Source organism: Plecotus auritus (assembly GCF_963455305.1).
Source record: "Plecotus auritus genome assembly, chromosome: 2".
NCBI lineage: Eukaryota > Metazoa > Chordata > Mammalia > Chiroptera > Vespertilionidae > Plecotus > Plecotus auritus.
The window spans coordinates 101,628,389-101,635,746 of record NC_137771.1 but is presented as its reverse complement, the minus strand read 5'-3'; the positions used below and the strand labels follow the sequence as shown (position 1 = coordinate 101,635,746).

At 40.6% G+C, this 7,358-nt stretch overlaps 1 pseudogene across 1 annotated transcript; it reads right to left on the bottom strand.

Moving 5' to 3' along the window:
• Positions 1-3,215: 3,215 nt before the first annotated feature.
• Positions 3,216-4,035, bottom strand: LOC308241160 (ornithine decarboxylase-like; annotated as a pseudogene). The gene has a single exon. The product of its transcript is annotated as an ornithine decarboxylase-like (transcript).
• Positions 4,036-7,358: the final 3,323 nt, after the last annotated feature.

Genomic DNA, 7,358 nt, shown 5'->3' with positions numbered 1-7,358 from the left:
TTGTGCAGATGTACCATGGTTTTTTTAATCCACTCATCTGCTGATGGGCACTTAGGCTCTTTCCAAATTTTAGCTATGGTGAATTGTGCTGCTATGAATATAGGGGTGCATATATCCTTTCTGATAGGTGTTTCTGATTTCTTGGGATATATGCCTAGAAGTGGAATTATTGGGTCAAATGGGAACTCCATTTTTTAATTTTTTCAGAAAACTCCATACTGTTTCCCACAGTGGCTGCACTAGTCTGCATTCCCACCAGCAGTGCAGGAGGGTTCCTTTTATTCCGCAGCCTCGCCAGCACTTGTCCTTTGTTGACTTGTTGATGATAGCCATTCATACAGGTGTAAAATGGTATCTCATTGTCATTTTGATTTGCATCTCTAGGATGATTAGTGACTTTGAGCATGTTTTCACAGGTCTCACAGCCTTCTGTATGTTCTCTTTTGAAAAGTGTCTATTTAAGTCCTTTGACCATTTTTTGATTGGATCGTTTATCTTCCTTTTGTTAATTGTATGAGTTCTCTCTAAATTTTGGAGATTAAACCCTTATCTGAAATATTATTGGCAAATATAATCTCCCATGTAGTGGGGTTTCTTCTTGTTATGTTGATGGTTTCTTTTGCTGTGCAGATGCTTTTTATTTTGATGTAGTCCCATTTGTTTATTTTCTCTTTAGTTTCTATTGCCCTAGGAGTTGGGTTGGTAAAGATATTGCTTCAGCATATGTCTGAGATTTTGCTGCCTGTGGATTCCTCTAGTATTTTTATGGTTTCCTGTCTTATGTTTAAGTCCTTTAGCCATTTTGAGTTTGTTTTTGTGTATGGTGTAAGTTGCTGATCTAGTTTCATTTTTTTGCATGTATCTGACCAAATTTCCCAGCACCATTTATTGAAGAGACTGTCTTGACTCCATTGTATGCTCTTGCCTCCTTTGTCAAATATTAATTGAGCATAATGGCTTGGGTTGATTTATGGGTTCTCTGTTCTGTTCCATTGGTCTATATGTCTGTTCTTGTGTCAGTACCAGGCAGTTTTGAGAACCCTGGCTTGGTAATATAGTTTGATATCTGGTATTGTGATCCCTCCAACTTTGTTCTTCTTTCTCAGGATTGCTGTGGCTATTCAGGGTCTTTTTTTATTCCAGATGAATTTTTGGAGAGTTTGTCCTAGGTCTGTGAAATATGCTATAGTATTTCAATGGTGATTACATTGAATCTGTAGATTGCTTTGGGAAGTATGGACATTTCAATGATGTTGATTCTACCAATCCATGAACATGGTATGTTCTTCCATTTGTTTATTTCTTCCTCTATCTCTTTTTTCAATGTCCTGTAGTTTTATGAGTACAGGTCTTTTACGTCCTTAGTTAAGTTTATTCCTAGGTATCTTAATTTTTATGCTGCAATGGTAAATGGGATTATTTTTTTTCATTTCACTTTCTGTGAGTTCATTATTGGTGTATAAAAAGGCCATAGATTTCTGGGTGTTAATTTTGTATCCTGCTACATTGCCAAATTCATTTATTAGTTCTAGTAGTTTTTTGATGGCATCTTTGGGGTTTTTCTATGTATAGTATCATGTCATTTGTGAAAAAGGACAGTTTTACTTCTTCTTTTCCAATTTTGATGCCTTTTATTTCTTCTTCTCCTCTGATCACTATGGCTAGCACTTCCAGTACTATATCAAAAGTGGGCATCCCTGTCTTCTTCCTGTTCTCAGGGGAAATGGGTTTAGATTTTTCCCATTGAGTATAATGTTGGCTGTAGGTTTGTCATACAAGGCTTTTATTATGTTGAGGTACATTCTTTCAATTCCCACTTTGCTGAGAGTTGTTATCAAGGAAGGATGTTGGATTTTGTCAAATGCTCTCTCTGCATGAATTGATATGATTATTTGATTTTTGTCTCTCAGTTTGTTTATGTGATGTATCACATTTATTGATTTGTGGATATTGTACCATCCTTGCATCCCCAGAATAAATCTCACTTTGTCATGGTGTAATAATATTTCTAATGTAATGCTGGATCTAATTTGCTAGAATTTTGTTGAGGATTTTACCAACTATGTTCATCAGGGATATTCACCATAGTTCTCTTTCTTTGTGGTATCTTTATCTGTTTTGGGAATTAGGGTAATGCTGGCTTCATAGAAAGAGCTTGGGAGTGTGCCTTCTTCTTGAATTTTTTGGAATAGTCTGAGGAGGATAGGTATTAGTTCTTCTTTGAATGCTTTGTATAAGTCCCCTGAAAAGCTGTCAGGCCAGGGCTTTTATTTGCTGGAAGATTTTTGATAGCTGCTTCAATTTCTTTGGTAGTTATTGGCCTATTGAGATGTTTAGATTCTTCCTGATTGAGTTTTGGGAGCTTGTATTTTTCTAAGAATATGTCCATTTTGTCTAGTTTGTCCATTTTGTTGGAATAGAGTTGTTCATTGTATTTTTTCATAATCCTTTGTATTTCTGTGGGGTCTGTTGTTATTTCTCCTCTTTCATTTCTGATTTTGTTTATTTGGGTCCTTTCTCTTTAGTTCTTGGTGAGCCTGACTAGAGGTTCATCAATCTTGTTTATCCTTTCAAAGAACCTGCTCTTGGTTTTGTTTATGTTTTGTATTGTTTTTTTTGGTCCCTATGTCATTTTTCTCTGATCTTTATTATTTCCTTCCTTCAGCTTACGTGGGCTTTTCTTGTTGCTCTCTTTATAAATCTTTGAGTTGTAGGGTTAGATAATTTATTACCATCTTTTCTTTTCTTTTTTTTTTTCTTTTCTTTTTTTTATTTTTATTTTTGAGATAGGCCTGCAGGGTTATGAACTTCCCTCTCAAGACTGCTTTCGCTGTGTCCCATAGATTTTGGATTGTGTGTTTTCATTGTCATTTGTTGCCAGGATGCTTTTTATTTCTTCTTTGATCTCTCTGGTAACCCAATCATTGTTTAATAGCATGCTATATAGCCTCCAGTTGTTTGATTTTTTTCATTGTATTTATTGTAGTTGATTTCTACTTTTATGCCCTTGTGATCTGAGAAGATGCTTGATATGATTTCAATATTCTTTAAATTGAAGACACTTTGCCTGTGTCCCAATATGTGGTCTATCTTTAAAAATGACCCATGTGCACCTGGGAAGAATGTATATTCTGTGACTTTGGGGTGAAATGTTCTGATGATGTCAATTAATTCCAATTGATCTAGTGTGTTATTTAGGATTGATATTTCTTTACTCATTTTTTGTTTAGATAGTATCTGCCTGGCTCAGCTCCGACTGTCACTCCTGAGTCTAATGGAAAATACTTGTCCAGTGCTGGGTTGATTACACTGGTGATCTCCTCAAACTTAAGCTTTGCATCTTCAGATCCAGGAAAGCCACCACCAATATCCAGCAGATACATGTTGAAACAGACCTCAGCCCTCATGTCAAAGACACAGTGGGCATTAGAGATGGCCTGCACGAAGGTCTCAGGGTAGGTAGAGCCACTGCCCACGTGGAAGCTGACACTGATGACATCAATGTTTAGCTCCTTGGCCCGTACCAAAGAAGCCTGCTGGTCTTGAGCGTGACACCAGATTTAACACTGAGACGACAGCAGCTTTGCCTTTGGATGTGCCCTGGCAACCTTCATCAGCTCAACTTTGCTATTGAAAGTCATCATCTGGACTCCATTATTGGCAACATATTTAATCTGAGACACTTGTTTACAAGGGTTTGCATAGATGATCCTCTCTGGAGACACCCCAAGACTCTGCACCAACTATATTTCAGTCTTGCTGGCACAGTCAAATCTCATCCAGATGGCAGCTAGAGTCTTCACTATGGTTCTCTTGTCATTGCATTTGACTGCATAATGGTGTGACCCGAGGAAGAGCTTTTAGCCATCTCAGATGTTTCTTTTGAATGTCTCCCAGGTCCACAACATAGAAAGCATCCTTATCATAGGAAGAAGAGACTGCATTAATTTTTTGGTCCAGAATGTCCTTGGCAGTAAAGGCCTCATCGAGGAAATGGCGGTCAAATTCTTCATTACTAACACTGTTCATGTTCATGGTTTCTGGATGTTCCAAAATGCAACACAAAGGAAAATGAAGAGTTGGGACTTAGGAAATCATTGCCAGCTGTTCACAAACGCAGCTCTCCAGGAATTCCCAGTCCATGGAAGATGTGTTCTCTCAGAGCAGCAGTGGGAATGTCCTTGGAGTGCAGGACACCTCACGCCAATCCCATGGAGCCACTGCGCAGAGCACGCAGGACTGCTGGCCCCCTCAGCTGCCTTGCTCCCTCCTGTGATATGGTGGGCCCAAGTGGCGCCAGAGTGCTGGCAGAGGGGCAGTGTGGAGGCAGAGGGGATGGACCACTTCTCCCTTTTATTAATGCTGTTCTCTTTGGAAGAAGTAACTCCAATTCCTTGGAGGCAGAGGCCATATAAATTATTTTGCATGGAACACATATCTTTTCCTCTATTTATTTATTATTTCTATCATTTAATTTATATCATATATACTCATGGGTATTTATTTCATACCTTAGGTTATAAGCCAATACTTAGTTATTTATTTTAATGCTCAAAATGTTCTACCCTTAGCCACTCTAAGCTCATTCAGTTGACTCCTATTTTCCTTTAAACTGATGCTTGTAATTATTTCTGAGCGCTTTCTTATTGTTTGGCACTAAAGATGTTTCCCTGACCCAGCCCGGGATACCATTCTCCAAGGAGCCCTGATTCCTTTTATTGGAGAACTAGAGGCCTAGTGCATGAAATTCGTGCATGGGGGTGTGTGCCCCTAAGCCCAACCTGCACCCTCTCCAATCTGGGACTCTGCGAGGGATGTCTGACTGCCTGTTTAGGCCCCAACAGGCAGTTGGACATCCCTCTCACAATCCAGGACTGCTGGCTCCCAACTGCTCACCTGCCTGCCTCCCTGATTGCCCCCTAACCACTTCTGCCTGCCAGCCTGATCACCCCCAAAACACTCCCCTGCCAGCCTGATTGATGCCTAACTGCTCCCCTGCCAGCCTATTTGCCCCTAACTGCCCTCCCGTGCAGGCCTGGTCCCCCCCAAATGCCCTTCCCTGCAGGCCTGGTCGCCCACAACTTCCCTCCTGTGGGAACCCCTTTCACGTCCCGCGTGGTTCAGGGTTCCTGTTCAGGGTTTGGGTTCTGGAGAAGGCCGCACACAAATGAAAAGAGACTTGGAAAAGTATTAATTTGGGAATATTGGGGGCCAGGCGGGAGCCCAACTCTAGTGGAAGGACTACACTTTGCTCTGGCCTTGCAATCCCTTTTATTGAGACTATGGGATACGCCCATAACCTTTAGGCAGGAAATTCCAATAACAGAAATTTACATAGGAGAAACAGAGGTGGAGGCTGCTTCAGCTAACAATGTTTCAACTAAACAGTGAGTGATCAAAACAATTAAGGTTGTTGACCAGCCTTCCCAGTTTCCTGTCCACATCCTTCCATCAGTGGTAGAATGATTGGCCTCTGGCATCTCCCCCGTTTCTTTCCTTAAAAAAATCTTGTATCTGCAGACCAGAAATAAACACATAAGAACAAAAATGTTTGAGTCCCAATTTCAATGTCCAACAGTTCTGAGTTCTAGTTTCAATGTCCAACAGTTCTAAGTTCGTTTCAGTGTCAAACAGTTCCTTATGTGTATACATAAGCAATGATATCTGGATGGTGGTAATGCAGGTCCGACCCTCTCTGGTTTGGTCCTAGGCAACCTGCAGCAATGCACAGCTGCTGACTGCTAGCATGGCAAGTTGTCGTCAGCGTCTTCCATCTCTAGACTGTTTCTCTTCTTGTCTTCATGGCTGGAGGATTACTGTCAATTCCTCTCTGTTGCAGGAATCCACATGGTCTTGGAGTTGTTTTCTGAAAATATACAAAATATTCTCGACCAAAAGTTAATAAAGGAATCTTTTCTATAAATTTTACTTGGGATCCTTTTTATTTATTTATTTATTTATTTTTGCCCAGACGATTTTCCTTTGGCCTATTTTGACACCATGTATGTTTTTCATTGGTGTCTTGCTGTTAGCATTACAAATGAAAATTAAAATTTTTTAAAGTAAAAATTTTCTAGATGTAATTTATTTACAGAATATTTTTCCTTACATGCTATTTTTCCACTATCGCCCCCTTTTTTGACTAATGGAGGCTTTTGGAAATTTTATAATGCAGTCTTGATAACTTTAAATTTTAATTTTTTTTTTGCACAAAAATATGACTGCTTTAGGTTCTTTGCATGCTAAGCAAATTTACCATGAGAGAAACTATCAATAGAAATTTTAGTTAATAGTTTAGGAACAGCTTTTTGTCCAGTACAATTAAATTTTCTTGAATATTCACTTATTTCAATTAGCCAATTTAAATTAATCTGAAAACGTGGCTTCTATTTTACTGTCAAATTTAATACTCTTAACAATCTTAGTTTACCCTGTAAATATTAATGGAAAGGATTATTTGCATTCTTTGAGTAGGCCCTGAGCATTCCTGGTGCTAGGCTGGATTTAGATATAGGGCAACTGCTGTTGGCCACTTCTCTGTTGCTTGGGTCTCAATATGAGCTGGGCCAAGTCTCTTGTTTGTAGCTGGATCTCAATCTGAGCTGGGCTCTGTTACCTGGGTCCCGATCTGAGCTGGGCGTGGGAAGCGCGAAGCAGCCATGGGGGCAGAGACGTCCCTCAGAAGGGGCGAGGATTCAAGCCCCTGCAAGGCTGGGGGGGGTGAGGGACTGTGCCCCACCTCTGTTGATCCCCAAGTTCTCTCCTGATGGCCCCCTGCGACTGTGCCTGTCTTAGGTTGCCCCTCCCTTGTGGAGTCTTACCCGTCATTGACTAACCAGCTATCCTCCGGGGCCAAGCAGGGTGATGTGAGGTTCAGTTCTGTCTCCTTGGTAGCCTATGCTCCCGTGGCCTCCACGCCCAGCACCTGCCTTGGGATCCCCTTGCCTGCTGGCAGGGCCCCGGCACTGATCACATATCATGGGAAACCCAGGTTTCTTCTCCAGGGAGGGCCCAGCTCATGCCATTGGGACAGAGACAGATCCATGGTACCAACCATCACAAGGCTTTTAACCTCAGCATAAACAGAAAGGTCAGGCAACAGCTGTGGGAGGGTCCCTCTTGTCAAAAAGGCCAGTATAGAATGCTCAAGTGCCTTCCCAGGGAGGCCTTAATTCCTTTCTGGAAGGGATTAAATCCTTTCATGTCCTTTTTTAAATTGCTGCCTAACATGCAAAGAACTAGTTTGTAAGTTTGTTTGGGATAATTGTTCAATATGCTGTTGTAAAATATCAAAAATTATAATGACATTGTAGAATAATATCATGTAAGGATATTCTTTGCTCTAGGCCATGGCAATT